Here is a 16,773-nt window from a genome sequence, read left to right as displayed (position 1 = left end):
CCACTTCCTATGGGATAGCTGCTATCATTCCCATTTTACAGATGAGGAAACCACTTCTCACAGTTGTAAGTAACTTGCCCAAAGTCATGTGATCTCCTGCTCTTAATCACATGATGAAGAATGAGACATTGCTGGATGACAGTCCCTCTACTTAAGCAAGCCAGAGCCCACGGAGGCATCTTGGGCCTTGGCAGAGCTGCCACTGGAGCCATCATTTGGCACACACTATTGGGAATCATTGAGGCCACAGAGGAAATGTGGGTACCTAGGAACTCGTTCTTCAGACAGATCCCCAAATGGACCCAGAAACAGCATGCAGCCAAGCAAGGGCTGGCCCCTTCCTTCCCCTCTCCCCAGGCTGTACTTCCTTAGCCAAGGGACAGTTCTCTGATCACCTCAGCCAACCTGAGCTACCCTGGAAAGCTACTTCTCACCCTGTGCCCCTGTGCCTCTCTGTCAGAGCGTATGTCACTGGCTGGGCCAAATGATCTTCATGTCAACCTAAAATAAGAGGGCTATGGAAAGACATAGCCTCTAGAGACATCTGGGAGCTGATTAACTAATAAGAACCTGGAGACACCAGCACTGTCTGATCAAAAGATACAATGGAGGAAAAGATTTCATTTTCAATAAAAACAAAAACCCTAAAACATCTAGAAATAAACTCGCCTAGAAATGCATGTTTTATATGAGGACACATGGCAAAACTTTGCTAAGAAACACATAATAAGACATCATATTTCTGGATGGGAAAACTGAATAGGGCAAATATGCTTAAGTTCAGACATTTATATATTTTTAAAATACAATTCCAAGGGCATTTTGAATGAAAATGACCAAAAAATCATGGGTAAAGTATGAGCTTAGAATGTACTGAGTTTTTACTATGTGCTAGGCTCAGGGCTGACAGCTTTACATACTTTACCTCAATTAATCCTCACAGCAACCTCAAAAGGTCATTTTATTTATTTATTTATTTATTTATTTATTTATTTATTTATTTATTGTGGAGACAGGATCTCACTCTGTCACCTAGGCTAGAGTGCAGTGGCACTATCACAGCTCACTACAGCCTTGACCTCCCAGGCTCAAGCGATTCTCCTGCCTCAGCCTCCCAAATATCTGGGACTATAGGCAGGTGCCACACCATACCAGGCTACTTTTTAATTTTTTGTAGAGATGAGGTCTCAATATGTTGCCCAGGCTGGTCTCGAACTCCTGGGCTCAAGCAATCCTCCCACCTCAGCCTCCCAAAGTGCTGGGATTACAGGAGTAAGCCACCACACCTGGCTGAGGTCATTATTAATATTTATGAAAGACAGGTTGGGGAAGTGATTAAGAGCAGGAGATCACATGACTTTGGGCAAGTTACTTACAACTCTGAGAAGTGGTTTCCTCATCTGTAAAATGGGAATGATAGCAGCTATCCCATAGGTTTATGATGAGTATTAAATGAGGTAATATACATGAAACATTGAGAGCAGTGCTTGGCAAGTAGAAGCACTGATATGAACTACTATTATCCTCATTTACAGACGAAGAAACTAAAGCTTAGAGAGGATAACATAATTTGCCCAAGTTCACACAGCTGATAACTGGCTGCTCTGGCCTGGGGGATGGGAGTACGGAGTCTTGCCTACAAGATCTGAAAAATTATAAAATCATAATAGTTAAAACAGGAAGCACATCTTGTATAAGATATTTTTATATGCCTTGCAAGATCATGTTCTGAAATATTAGCCAATGCCTTCTCCAGCCTGATATTCCCTTTACCTCTCTCCCTTCCCTGCCTCAAATAGCCAGGCCATTCTATGCTCATTGCTGCAGGGAAGGTGTGTGAAAACAGACAGAAGAGGTAAGGAGCCTCTTTCCTTAGGGGAATAGAAAAGACTTCTGGCCTAGACCTAGACCAAAGTGTGGGAGAAAATGGTCATGAGAAAGATCAAGGCATTCCCTGCCCCTCATATCCAAGAATAATTCCCCAGGGCAAGGACAAAGGCTGGAGGGAAGTTGAGAAACATTGACTTTGCTAGGTCCTGGAGGTTGAGGTCCCAATCCCCACTCCCTGGACTGAGCCCCACAGAGAAAGCAGCATCCCTCACAATCTGTGGATCTGAGAGCAGGGAACAGAACAGCTGCCGGGTGTATCTAGGCCAAGAGGACCCCAGGCAAGCTCCCTGAGTGAGACTGCTTGAAGAGGTGGAGAGAGACTTTGACCTCCACAATAACCTGCAGGCACCAACGACCCAGGACCAGATGGGACAAGGATAGATGACATGAAGGGCAGGACCCTTTGTAGGTCACTGAGAGTCTAGAACCCTGTACTCCACCCCACCCCAAACCCAAAATGGAAACTGCAAAGGAAACTCAGAACTGACTGGGATTAAGGGTCAGCACCTTTTTAAAGAGGGGGGCTCAAGTATAGATGAAGGAGAATTTTATAAACAAACTAATTTTTTTACACACTTGAGTTTATGGGCCGAAACTGGTATTCTAAAGGATAAATTTTTAAGAAAATAGTGTTAGGGAAATGCACTGTTTAAAAAATCCATTTAGAAGAGAAGCTTGGGCAGCGGACAAAGGCAGCAACTTAAATCATTCGCGGGGCTCAGCACATATTATTGATCTCTGCTCCGAAATTAAATGTAATTGTTTCTTAAGATTGAGCTTGAATTTGCATCCCGATCTGCCTTGGACAGTAACTATCTGCCCCTGTTGTCTTGGCTTCATAATTAGTTGTGCTCCTTTCATTCTCAAAAGGGTCCCAGTTTGAGCAGTAAATTATGTGGTTACTCTGCTTAAGATCTTTAAATGAGAGTGATCCCATGGGTGGGCTGACTCTGAACTAGGTATCGTGAAACAGAAAGTAAGGCTTTCCACGCAGGTGTGGCTGGAGCCCAGTGGCGCCTGACATGGAGCCTCTGGAGGGCAGAGAACCTCAGCTGGATGGGAAAGGAAGGTAAGGTAAAGGGCAGGTGGGGTGTCAAGAGAGGGTCAGGTGCTTGGTAGTTAATAGGACAGTGGCGAGATCAGAGTGGAATGTTTGAATTTAATATTTCAGAGATGGAGCAGCTAAGGATAATGGTGTGGCCCAGGTTTTGACCATAGGCATAGGAGGGAGAAATGGAGGCAAATGGAGGCCTGATTTTGTTTGGGGACAGGAACTGGGCACTGGGGAGACACATGGATAGGGGTTTGTCTCTACTCTTGTACTCTTCAAATTTTGAATCTTGTAACTGTGTTATTTTAAAAATCTACAAGTAAAATTAAAATGCAAATCAGCGCCACAATGAAATACCATTTTTCACCTTTCAGATCGGCAGATATCAAGAAATTTTTCCACAGTGAGAGAGGAGGGCAACGGGCCCTCATACATCTACTTGCCAGTGAGATGCAGATAAGCACAGCCTCGATGCGGCCGGTTTGGCTGTATTTATATAACTTTAAAATGGACATACCTGGCCAGGTACAGTGGCTCACGCCTGTAATCCCAGCACTTTGGGAGGCTGAGGCAGGTGGATCACTTGAGGCCAGGAGTTCAAGACCAGTCTGGCCAACATGGTGAAACCCCATGTCTACTAAAAAAATACAAAAGTCAGCCAGGTGTAGTGGCTGGAGTCCCAGCTACTTGGGAAGCTAAGCCATGAGAACTGCTTGAACCCAGTAGGCAGAGGTTGTGGTGAGCCCAGATCGTGCCACTGCACTCCAGCCTAGGTGACAGAGCAAGACTCCATCTCAAAAAAATAAAAATAAAAATAAATAAATAAAATGGACATACCTTTTGGTAGCAGCAACTCTTTATCTGGAAGGTTATCTTACACTCCCACCTGTGGACAAAAACAGAGATGCGGTTTGGGACAGTTACTCACCTCCCTGTGCTTATGTCACAGTTGTAGTGAGAATTAAATATGATACATGGGAAGGATTTTAACAAGGGCCTGGCACATGGTAAGCATTCAGGAAATGCTGGCTGTTATCAACAGAGCATTGCTCACAGTGGCAAAACATTGGAAACAACCTGAATGTCCATGAATAAAGGACTGATTTTAAAAAAGAAAGAAAGAAAAACAAGTTTTGTCTCCACTTTGGAAAACCATGAACCTTTTAAATAGAATGAGGATATTCTTTAAATGGTGCTATGGAATGATTTTTTTAGAAATATTGTTAGGGGAGGGAGAGCATCAGGAAGAACAGCTAATATTTGCTGGGCTTAATATCTAGGTGATGGGATGATCTGTGCAGCAAACCACCACGGCATACATTTACCTATGTAACAAACCTGCACATCTGGCATATGTTCCCCTGAACTTAAAATAAAAGTTGAAGAAAAAAATAAATAGATTTTTAAATTTTTAAAAAAGAAATATTGTTAAGTAGGAAAAAGGGAAAGTGTAGAAGAGTGCTTATGGCTGTCATCATGCCTGTGTAGAGGGTGCCTATGGGTACAGTATGGTCTCTCCAGGGAAGAGGTCACAGAAACTGGTTACAGTGATGCTTCCTGGGAGGGGAACTTGGAGGTCGGAGCTCAGGGAACTCTATGACTTCTTGTGCCTTTTATATTGTCCACCATACAGAGGTATTCCCTATTCAAGAACAATTAAGTAAATTCCACTTCTGGGTATATACCCAAGAAAACTGAAAACCAGGATTCAAACAGATAGTTATATCCCAATGTGCATATCAGCATTCTTCACAATAGCTAAAAGGTAGAAACAACCTAAATATTCATCAACAGATGGATAAATAAAATGTGGTACATACATACAATCGTGATTCAGCCTTAAAAAGGAATAAAATTCGGACACATGCTACAACATGAATGAACTTAAGGACATCACGCTAAGTGAGATAAGCCAGACACAAAAGGACAAATACTGTATGAGTCCACTTATAGAGGTACCTAGAATTGTCAGATTTATAGATACAGAAAGTAGATTAATGGCTACCAGGGCCTGGGGCAGTGAGAAATGGGGAGTTAGTGTTTAATGGGTATAAAGTTTCAGTTGGGAATGATGAAAAAGTTCTGGAAATGGATGGTGGTGATGGTTGTATTACAGAACAATGTGAATATAATTAATGCCACTGAATTGTACATTCAAAAATAGTTAAAATGGTCAATCTTATGCTTATTTTGCCATAAAAGGAAATCATTTTAATAAAAATATTCCTTTATCACTTTGATTGGAGCTATGTTAAATGTAGATTAATCACAAAGAGCTGTGTTGTATGAGCAACAACAAAGAACAGTCCTATCCAAAAAAGGGCTTTTGTTCTCCAAATTCTGGCATTTTCTATGCTAGGCAGGCCTGCTCTGCTTTGCTGGCTGGCTTTTTGGGGGTTCACGTTACTGAGCAGCGATGAAAGGCTGAACCAGGACCAGGGGAAGAGGGTAGCTTCATCCAAGATGGAGGAGAAATGGGCAGGAAAGAGATGATGGGTGGGGGCAGAAGCAGAGAAATTCCCATGGGGCCATGAGGATGAGATAAATGGGGTGGGTGTAGGAAAGGAATTTCCTACAGGGGTGGAAAAAGCTGGCCTTTGAGGGGAGTAACAGAGGAGTTATAGCAAGAATCTGTAAAAGAATCACCATGTTCCACTGGTGAGCTGGAGATCACAAACGTATAGTTTTCATATTCTTCTCACCTATTCTCTTCCAGGCAACAACCCTGACGGGGTTGAGGACCCTGGTTAGCTAAATAAGTGAAGAAGAGTGGAAACCAGGGACTCCCCATCCAGACCACCATCCACCATGGGCCTCTGTTCTTTAGCAGCACCAGAAGAGGCTCCACTCCAAGTCAAGATTGAAGTGGTATCTTTAGGTAGGACTGGAAATTATAATTATTAAAATGAGACTGAGACCAAGGGTGGCTGGAACAACCTTGTGACTTGCCTAAATTTCATTCAGGGGCAAAGCAAGAGCTAGTCCCACCGAATAAATGTAAAAGAGGCTGGGTGCAGTGGCTCACGCCTGTAATCTCAACACTTTGGGAGGCCGAGGTGGGTGGATCACCTGAGGTCAGGAGTTCGAGACCAGCCTGGTCAACATGGTGAAACCCCATCTCTACTAAAAATACAAAAATTAGTTGGGCGTGGTGGTAGGTGCCTATAACCACAGCTACTCAGGAGGCTGAGACAGGAGAATCGCTTGAACCCAGGAGGTGGAGGTTGCAGCGAGCCAATTATTGTGCCACTGCACTCCAGCCTAGCGACACAGCGAGACTCCATCTCAAAAAAAAAAAAAAAAGAGTAAATGTAAAAGAGCAGTAAGAGACAAAAATCAAGCTGCTTTCTGATTTTACCACATAAGTCATGTTTGTTCAATGGAACAGTGCACATTAGCTTTAATTGTTAATTAACACGCATCTGTTAAATAACCTTGTATCTGACTTTGAATTTTAAGCTTTCTGAGGGCAAGGACCATGTGCTGTTTAACCCCACACTGTTCCCACAGCCTGGCAAAGTGCCTCAAATTTACGCAGGTGGCACTGAGATGGCTGCTGAGTGAATTGCTGACCAAGAGGGACTGCCCCACATCAGGCAGCCCATGCCATTACTGTGCTCACACCGTGCCCGACACAGAGCAAGGGATCATAAGTCCTGGGTGGCTTGAATAGACTCTTCCTAAAAAAAGAGTCTGTGATCTAGGAAGTCCAATATAAAAAGATGTTGCGGATTGCCCAGACTTAGAGTAAGAGGGGCAGAAATGAAGTAGGCATGGATGGTAATTTTGTTTTTCCATCGGGGCTGCTCTTAGTCTGGAGTAAGGAGAGGAAGGCTAAGACACAAAAGGGGGACTCCGCCCAACCCAGCTTATGTCCTGTGATACCAGAAGGGAGCATTGCAATGACCTATTAAACCTCAAACCAAGCTGAATCCATTTCTGAGTAAGAGACTCTTACAGGGCTCCTGTCCTCAAAACTATATAAAATTGCCCAAATTATGTACTTCTGAGATAATAAATTAGCAGAAGAAGCACACAGCCCACCTCTTAAGATAGGGAAGTAGATCTGAAGTAGCTCAAGAAACAAAGTTTTCTACAGATGAAGGATGAGGGAAGGAAACCCAAGACCAGTTGATTCTGGTTTGGGAAATGATAACATTGGAGAACACACTCTACTATCTGTTTCTTGTGACATCCTTTGTGCTAAAGTTATCTCCTTTGTTGGCATGGCCACCATCCCTACTTCTAATGCAGTGGAGATGTATGAGTGTCTCCATTGCTAAGTGTTTAGTTACTCCCTCCTGGGAGATAAACTTGACTGGAGAGGGTGTGGGCAGGCATTCAGTCAAGCAACAAGCCACTCACTGAGTGCCACCAATGGTGTGGGAAAAGATGACTCTCCTTAGACTGGTCCATCCAAAATAAAGGAGGTGGGGAGAGCATACCTGGGTGGTCTTCAGGGTACTCCTGGAAACATCCATCAGCTCATGAGCTCACAGGTGAATTCCAAATCCTGGGATGCCTGCTTGGAGGGAGGGTAAAACACCATTTCTCAGGAACAGAAGCCCACAAAGCTAAGGGCACTGGGTTTCTAAGTCAGGATTTCATCACGGCTGGATGACCCTTTTTTAAGGAAAGCCAGCTGATCTCCAGGACTCCTGATACATAAGAACTATGCAGTCTGTCACTTCTAGGGAGAGAGATGGGGACTAGCTCTGGTTCCTCATGCGTTCCTTCCCTCTCACTCCCTAAAGACCTCAAGAAACAGATCCTTGGTAACAATGCCTTCTTTGGGCCAGAAAGCTTAGTTGAAGTGTGGATTCTTATACAAGTCTCATGTTTTCTGGACTCCTAGGAGACTCAGAGGAGACACCATAGGTAACCCTTATTGAATTGGAAGAAGTGTGAAGTACTATCAACCACTGTGACTCCCATGGCTCAAGAATATGCACAGAGGTCTAACTAGATATAGGTCTCAGCCCCTGACTTTAGAAGTCTGACATTCCACAGATATGCACACACTACACGCTCCCCTCACAGAGGAAACTGGAGTAGGGGGACAGAGCAGAACAAAATCGCAACACTACTACAAGAAAACCTCGTCATTCCGTTACTTGTCCTTTGCTATGTTGGAATAGTTATAGATTAGTTTCAACAATCAGGTTACTCCTTATCTTTGCTCTAAGTCTTGTACAGGCCTTTAGCAAAAAGCAATAAAATTCTCATCTGACTCTTGGTGGGCTGGGGAATCTGCCTATTCTATTCAGTTGGTTCACTTACATCTCCAAACCAGAACCTACAACCACTCTGTAACTTTATTTATGTAAAATCCACTCTACTCACCCCAGTGCAGTGGCCTGTGGCTCCTGGGCCCTGACTCCAATTCCTTTACGGTGGACCTTGCAGTTGGAACCATCCACCTCTCGTTTTTTCTATCTCTGCTATTAACATAGCCCCTCCTCTATTGCCTCACCAACTATTTTCAAACCAAAAAGTCTTTGTCTATTCATAGCCACTGTAAAAGTAACATTCATTTTTCTGTTTTTTAATCTAATGTCTGCGTCTTCAGTGGTTCTCACTGGCTAATCTAATCAGTGTGTTCTAGGGAGGTTTATTCCTTGCCTGTTCAGCTTGTCCCAGCATAACAAAGGTAAATCATTTGCCTGGGGAGAATCAGCTCTTTTAAATCAGACAGTCCTCAGGAAAGATGTCAGGACTTTTGCCTCTTTTCTTCATGGGACTGAGATTCAGGAGAACATTCCACATTCCACTGCCACACAGCTCTGCAAACCCCAAATCCTGACTCTCCGAAGAAGGATATGGGCAAGGAAAACAAAGAAGGCATTTGAAAAAACCAAACCTTGCAAGAAAAACTTTGCATACTTGGTGATTTTTCTAGGTTTATCCTGACTTTTGGCCTCTTTCTTTACGAATTCCATTTTTGTTTAAGTGAAAAAGATACGGTGAGAGAGACATAGTGGAAAATGGGAAGTTTGGAGGAAGATGGGAAGGAAGAAGCCAGTGAGTAGGAAGTGAGAATCGGGAGTGGAGGGAGTGAGGGACGCAGTGCTGAGTGATGGGGAAGAGAAGCATGCCAGGAAGGTGCAGCATCTCTGGGCACCCAGCATGGGGCCTGGTATATGCACACATTTCCCCTCATTGAACTCTCAACAGTCCAGTGGGGAGGGCATTCTCGTCCCCAACCTTACAGAGCTGGAACAGAAGCTCAGAGACTTACAGACAGGAAGAAAAGTAAGAGCTGGAAGCCCCATTAAAAAAGCAACTCTACCCCTCTTCTTCCAGTCTCTTCTGTGGCTTCTCTAAGGGTCTTCAGCTTCCTTATTTCAGGGTTGACCTTCCTTTCAGATAGGAAATTTATCATCTGGTTGGATATCCTCACTTTCTTCCTAGATCACGTGTTTTCCCTCAGTGGAAAAGCCTCATTCCTGGATCTAGAGCCTGCTGGTGGCAGACATGTAAAAAACATGTTTCGGAGGCCATGCCCAAGCCAACACATTAACCCAACATTATAGTTGCTGTTAATAATCCATGGAATCAAAGACAGGCAAGACTAGGGAGATCAACACATGCTGGGTCACCAGAGGCTTTCCTTGTTTTAGCACAGAAGATCTGTGACCCAGGAAACCCCTTAGTCCCAGGAAGATCAGCACAGCCTAGGCCAGAAACAGTTTCGGGCCTTAGGGAATTTCCAGCTGGTTGGAGATTCAACAAATTCAGAAGAGTGTGAGGCTCCAAAAAGAAGCACAAAGGGAGGGAAGGGTTCAGTGAAAGAAAAATCACCCTTGTTTGGAGGATTACCTTGTTCCACAAATGTTCATGGCTTACCTACCAGCCCCATGTGTTAAAGAAAAGCTTTGTGGAGAAAATGGCCTTGGAGATGCAGTGAAGGGATAGGATAGGGGTAGGATTTAGAACAGCAGAACTACCAAGGGGTATCTGAGGCAGAGGGAAGAAGCCACAAAAAAATATAGACATAAGAGGTGGGAGAACATAGCATAAATATCTTGAGAACTGGAGAGCAGTTTCCCTGGCACAGGGCAGGTTTGGGGGAATAAAGCTTTGGGCATGCGACGATAGGCTGGGTAGTCTATGGAGAGGTGTAAACATCAGCAAACATGTCTGAAGTGAAAGGAATGTGGAAGGGGACTTGGTACAAGAATGGAATAATGGGCTTCACAGTGGATTGTAGCACAGGTGGAAAGACCAGTTGAGACGTTACTGCCAAGCATTCAAGTGAAACCCTTTGGTTTCTACCTACCCAGGTTTTGTTCAAATAATTTGGACATTTATTTCAGACACTTCAGGTTTGGGGTTTTTTTGTCTCTCACTTCACACAGGAATTTGAGGGTGAGCTTCATCTGGTTTGGTGAGGGTATTGGAAGGTATGGGGCAGGGGCTGTCCCTCCAGGATGCACAAAGGGAACAGGTTTGCAGGCTCAGGAATCCTCCTAATGGAGGAAGGAGGGAGGAGGACCTGCCCTGGCAGCACCGTGCTTTCTTCCTCGTGTCTAGTGTCCACTGGGATTTGGCTGGTGCACTGCCTGTCTCCCTGTCCAGACCTAATGCCTCGTTAGCTGTTAACCAAAGCATGTTCCTTACTTATTTGAGAGGCTTTCTACCTTGCTAGAGAAAGACAGCCATTTGAATGTTCTCTGTGAGAAAAGGGAAAGGCAGTGTGGCGGTGTGAGACCACAGCCTGAAGTCCCCGACTGCCACCACCTGCCACAATATCCGGCTGCCACTCCTCAGTTCTGCTGTCTCTAAGCCTCAGTTTCCCACATGAACCAGGCGACTAAAGTGGGGATGGCAGATTTTCTCCCAGAAGGGAAAAGTGCTAGGCGTTAGGTCCAAAGAAGTATACTGTAAACCCCTCCTCGTATTCCAGCACTGCTTTGGAATGCTTTTTTTTTTTTTTTGCTTTGGATATTTTTCCTTTTTACTTTTTTTTTTTTCAAGTTCTCTCATGAGGTTGCATACTTTACTTTTTTTCATTTAAAAAATGTAGTTCCAGTTGGACTTAGGGAGGAAAGAGAAGTAAATGTTAACAGTTCACTTTACAATCTTGAACGAGTTTTTTACTTAAGGTTGATTTAACTTGGTAAGTGTATTTTTTGTGAATTTCCTATTCATATCTATGTTTCTATTGATGTGTTTATTTTTCCTATTTATTTATTTATTTATTTTTGAGATGGAGTCTCACTCTATCACCCAGGCTGGAGTGCACTGGCCACCATCTCAGCTCACTGTAACCTCTGCCTCTCAGGTTCAAGTGATTCTCATGCCTCAGCCTCCAAGGTAGCTGGGATTACAGGCATGTGCCACCATGTCAGGCTAATTTTTGTATTTTTAATAGAGATGGGGTTTCGCCATGTTGGCCAGGCTGGTCTCAAACTTCTGGCCTCAAGTGATCCACCTGCCTCAGCCTCCCAAAGTGCTGGAATTACAGGCATGAGCCACCATGCCCAGCTTCTTTTTCCTATTTATTTGTAAAAGTTACTTATTTATGTTATAAATATTTTTCTTTTTCTTTGTTTTTAGAGAAAGGGTCTTGCTCTGTCACCCAGGCTGGAACACAGTGGCGTGATCACAGCTCACTAAAACCTCAAACTCCTAGGCTCAAGCAATCCTCCCGCCTCGGCCTCCCAATTATAAATATTTTTGTTTGTCATTTGTCATTCAATTTTGTTTGCAGTCTTTTTCTTTTTCTTACAGAAAGGTTTAATACGATGTGTGTGTGTGTGTGTGTGTGTGTATTTTAATAAAGTCAAATTTATCCATATTATCCTTTAAGGTTTCTAGTTTTGTTGTCAATCTTAAAAAAGTTTTAGCCATCCCCAACTTTATATACAAAATAAATTTTCTTTATATAGAAAATCTGTATGTTCTAAATTTTCTTCTAGTTCTTTTCTGTTATTGCTTTGTATATTTAAATATTCAATCCATCTGGACTTTGGTATATGGTGTAATATGAGGATTTAACTTGTTTTTCCCAAGTGTTAAATCACCATTTGTAAAATTATGTACCCTGTACCCACCATCCTACACCCTCCTTCCCAAAGGGGCAGACTGAAATCCAGCCGAGGGGACCCATCCTGCTTGATCACATACTGATGTTTCTGTGTGCTTGAGTCTGTTCTCAGCCAACCATCCTGATAGTAGGCCCCGTGCCCAGTTTCCCTTTCTTACCACTCACTCATCCCTCAAACCACTGTGTTCTGATTTCTGCTCCTTACTGGTCACAGACATTTCTGTGGCAAAGCTCATCATCAAACTTCTAATTGCCAAGTGGACAATTAGACAGTGGACACTTTTCAGATCTTTGCTTGATAGACCTATTACATCTGGTGTTATTGACAATTCTTTCCTCTTTTTTTTTTTCCTGTTTGTTTTGCTTGGTATATTTTACAACTTGTGGGCCATTCAGTATGTGCATATTTATCTTTGTTAAATATGGCCACATTGTTTTCCAGAGTGGCTGTAGCACTTCACACACCTACCAGCAGTGTGTGTGTCTAACTGGATTATTTAAGGATAAAAGTTGGGAGATCTGGGATGCTCTGGTTTTCTGCCCCCAGGCATGTGCTCAGTGTCCCCTTTGTGCTGTCACCCCACAGATCTCTCTCCTGTGAGCTTCAGTCCTGCTGCTGGCCTAAGTCAACCCCACTACTATCACTACCAACTGCCAACACAAACCAAGAGACAGCTTTAAAGACTAACCTTCCCCAAACCCTGTTTTTGCATTTTGTTCCCTGTTCCAGAATTGCCAGTAGCTTCCCAATGCAGTCAAATACAGTCTGAACTCCTTGGATTGGCACTAATGGTGTTCTCCTGCCTGGCTTTCTCATTCCTTGCCAGCCTTATTTCTCTCCCTGCTACACCCTCCTCCCCAAAGGGGCAGACTGGAATCCTGCCAAGGGGACCCATCCTGCTGATGAGGCTGTAAACCAGTACAGCCACTCTGCAAAAACAATGTGGCAATATTTAATAAAGATGAAAATACTCATAAGGAATGACGAAGCAATTTAACTCCTTACAGAAACTTTTGCATATGTGTGCCAAAGCACATGAACAAGGGAGGATATTTATATAGCATGGTTTGGAGGTACCTGAACTCGGAAGCAACCCAAATGTCCACTGGTAGTGGAATGGGTACGTTCTGGTCTCTTCACCCTTCTTCACTCCCCTTGCCTCCTCACTGAACTTACACAGCATGTTAATTTTTCAGATAACATGTCTTCATTTAAAACAGGAGCCCAACTACCTACTTTCCAAAATAGAGAGCATTTTTTTTCCACTGAAAAATGAATTTCCAATATCACTATGTTAATATGTATAAAAACTGGAGAGGTGCAGTGGCTCACACCTGTAATCCCAGCACTTTGGGAGGCCAAGGCGGGTGGATCACAAGGTCAGGAGTTCAAGATCAGTCTGGCCAACATAGTGAAACCTCATCTCTACTAAAAATACAAAAAATTAGCCGGGGGTGGTGGTTGTGAGCCTGTAACCCAGCTACTTGGGAGGCTGAGGCAGGAGAATCACCTGAACCTGGGAGGCGGAGGTTGCAGTGAGCCGAGATCGCGTCATTGCACTCCAGCCTAGGCGACAGTGCGAGACTCTGTCTCAAAAAAAAAAAGTATAAAAATTTTGTAAAATGGTGTGGTCATGTTTTATCATCTGTTAATCTAAGTGTTTCTTTTTGCGTTTTTAAAAATTCACTTCTTAAAATGTGTGTTTACATTTTTTTAAATTTAAATATATATCTAGGTTTTCAGTTCTATGTTGTCAAATGCATAGTCTCTCCTTTGCTTTTTGCTTTTTACAAAGGAATACCAAGATGAGTTACAAGTGATTTATCTCAGATTTTGTTCACTGAGGCTTAGAGTTTACTCCATGAGTTCATGAGGGTTCAGTTCCACCTATTGTTCCTTGCTCAATTGTTTGAGTAGGTCCTGATTACCTGCCAGATGGCCAGTCCTAGGCTGATCTTTTCTACAAAGATCAGAAGGGTCTCTTCTGGCAAGGCAAGACTGGCTTGTACTCTCTGTGGAAACTTAACTAGCCATGGCTGCAGCTAGAGGGCTCAGCCAAGGATCTTTCCAAATCAAGTGTCTTTGGCTGTCAAATATGTAGGTAACTAAAACTCCAATCTCTGAGGGAGGACAGTCTGCCCTATCTGAATTCCCTTGTCTTCTAGAAAGGGTCAAATAGTAGTCTAAGCACTCAGGGAGAGTGAACACTTTGCTCCTTGTGTCTCTGTCAAGGGCAGGGAACACTAAACCATTAGTAATAATGTAGTCTTTAAAGTACATTAAATCAGCTAAGTTAACTGTTTAACCGTAAGTTCACCACTCCTTTTTTTTTCTTTTTTGCATTCCATCTGTTACACAAAAACCCCAATTTTTGATTGATATGAAATGAAAACATAGAAATAACAGGCATGCCATGCCATCAAGAGACCAACCACTACCTCATCCAATATTTCACCCCTCTCCACTCCAATTGTTTTGATCTCTTTCAATGGGCGACTTCACAGAATTGAGATGCTAGGTCTCACCAAGATGCTGACTTTTATGGCCAGCTTCTCTGGGATGAGTAGGAATTAGCATTTCCTACAATTCCCAAATGATGCTGATGCTGTTAGTCAGAAAATCACTGCTCTAAACCCAACTAACAATTTACAGAAAATGGAGAAGACAGAGGAACTTATTAACACCATGAGGATGCATTTTAAGAAAATCCAGATTCTGAGAAATAGTTCTTTCAACAAATAAATTATAAGGAAAAATCAAGCAAGAACGAACCTAGACTGCCTGTGAATGGCCACTGCATTCCAGCCTTGGCAACATAGCAAAGCCCTTCTCTGAAAGAGAGAGAGAGATGATGATGAGAAGGAGGAGGAGATGTTTCTAAGCAAGAGACTGGACTGGAGGCCTCAATTTACTCCCAACGTCATCTGGAGGTCACAAAGGGCAGAGAGCCAAGATGGCAGCCCAAGGCACGGTACAAGCCTATCTTAGCTGGTGTCAATGTCTACTAGATTCTGCCCCAGGCCTCCAACAATGGCTACAGGCTGGAATGTGGACCAGCCTGCTTAGTCTTCAAAAGGGAAGACTGCCTATGTCAACTCAAGTATAAAATATCAGGAGAGCTGTTTGCTCGGGCACCAGTAGAACAATACGCTGACACTGCTGAGACAGTGAAAGATTACAGCTTCTACTTTGTAATGCGGTTCTAGGATGACACTGAGCAGGTATAGTGCTTTCATCGACATTGGCTTCACAGATGAGGGTGATGCCTTTGACTTTGATAACTTCTGAAAAAGCACCTTAAATGGATAAAACAGGTATCTGAGATGGCCAAAGGATCTCTTGAAATGAACACTCATCCCAGGTTGGATCTGGGCTTTAAGGAAAGACAGACCATCAAGTTGAGTAATGGGAACATTACAACCAAGGAATGATGTGCTTCAGCCAGGTGCAGTGGCACGCACCTGTAGTCCCAGCTGAGGGCTGAGGCAGGAGGACCACTTGAGCCCAGAAGTTGGGGACTGTAGTGTGTTATGACCATGCCTGTGAATGGCCACTGTACTCCAGCCTTGGCAACACAGCGAGGCCCTTCTCTAAAAGAGAGAAAGAGATGATGATGATGATGATGATGATGATGATAATGAGGAGGAGGAGGAGATGTTTCTAAGCTCAGGACTGCAAGAGACTGGACTGGAGGCCTCAATTTACTCCCAACCCCATCTGGAGGCAAGTTACTCTTCCCCTCCATCCTCCAAGGATGTTGCCTCACCAGCTGTTCCAATTCTAACCATGGAGGGAGTGATGCAGATATCCTTTTAGGCTGGTTCTTCTGCTCCTGTCATGACACCAGCACCAGCTGCAGTCTCTGTGAGCAACGACTTGGAGAGAATTTAAAACCATTCTGTCCCAAACCTGGCATCAGAGCCATCCAACTGACTCCAGATCTGAATAGTACTGGCAAGACATCAAGGACAGACTTGAAGAACAAAAATGACCTTGAGAAAATGGGGTAGAAAATCACGTCTCTGAGGAAGAAAATGAAGAAGGAGCAAAGAGCAGATCTTGTAAAAGAAAGACTGTTTCCTAAAGAATTATGATGTCTGATGTATGGGTTTGGGGATTATCAGAACCCTTACACTGAGCCAATGGATATTCTTGAAGATCTTTTTATAGAGTTCATCAATGAAATTATGAACTTCCAACGCCAGTTAGAAGATCAGATCAAGTACAAGTTGATGATACTGTCTTCTTAATTTGAAAGGACCCAAGAAAGTTTGCTAGAGTTAGAAGACTTGGTTACTATGAATGAATAATTGAAATGAGCTAGAAAAGCATCTGACAAAGTCAACTATGATTTTGACACCTTTTGTACGTTCTGAAGCTCCATTATTTTCTGGGACAACCATATATAGTAACTAAATATTTCTACAGTAAGGTCCCGATATCTAACCATGTAAATGAAAGATGAAGAAACAAAGTTTTCATATTTTCAATTTTAGAATGAGACTTTAACGCCTGTATTTATATTACCATACTTGAATTATTCAGTTTTAATGACCACATGTAAAGGACCTTGCAAACTGTGCAGTTCCTTCTGACTTTTTACTACCTAAATGATGAAACAACACAATATTTGTGTTGAGTGTTTGTGCCGCTGTAAGCTACACTACAGCTGTTTAATATGTGAAATCCAGATAGTACCTTTGACTCACCATAGCTGAGACACAGCTGTGTCATGTATTCTTTAGTTTCTAGACAGTATCAGACAAATTATTAAAGATAGTG

The 16,773-nt window shown here is 43.1% G+C and overlaps 1 protein-coding gene across 10 annotated transcripts in view; it reads right to left on the bottom strand.

The window, feature by feature from the left end:
- Nucleotides 1–16,773, bottom strand: part of SLC4A5 (solute carrier family 4 member 5) — a 145,006-nt gene that overhangs the window by 118,942 nt on the left and 9,291 nt on the right. For 7 of the 10 annotated variants that reach the window (XR_010149095.1, XR_010149094.1, XR_010149096.1 and 4 more), the window contains exons 1-3: nt 8,285–8,425; nt 7,387–7,463; nt 3,779–3,827 (exon numbers count right to left, since the gene is read on the bottom strand). The gene's annotated coding sequence lies outside the window, so the exon portion shown is untranslated. Of the gene's footprint in view, nt 1–3,778; nt 3,828–7,386; nt 7,464–8,284; nt 8,426–16,773 lie in introns of those variants that run through there. The other 3 variants (XM_063789007.1, XM_016948815.4, XM_054678546.2) reach the window with 3 other exon arrangements.

The sequence above is a fragment of the Pan troglodytes genome, chromosome 12 (genome assembly GCF_028858775.2).
Source record: "Pan troglodytes isolate AG18354 chromosome 12, NHGRI_mPanTro3-v2.0_pri, whole genome shotgun sequence".
NCBI lineage: Eukaryota > Metazoa > Chordata > Mammalia > Primates > Hominidae > Pan > Pan troglodytes.
Note: the sequence above shows the minus strand (reverse complement) of the source record. Positions and strands in the feature narration are given on the sequence as shown.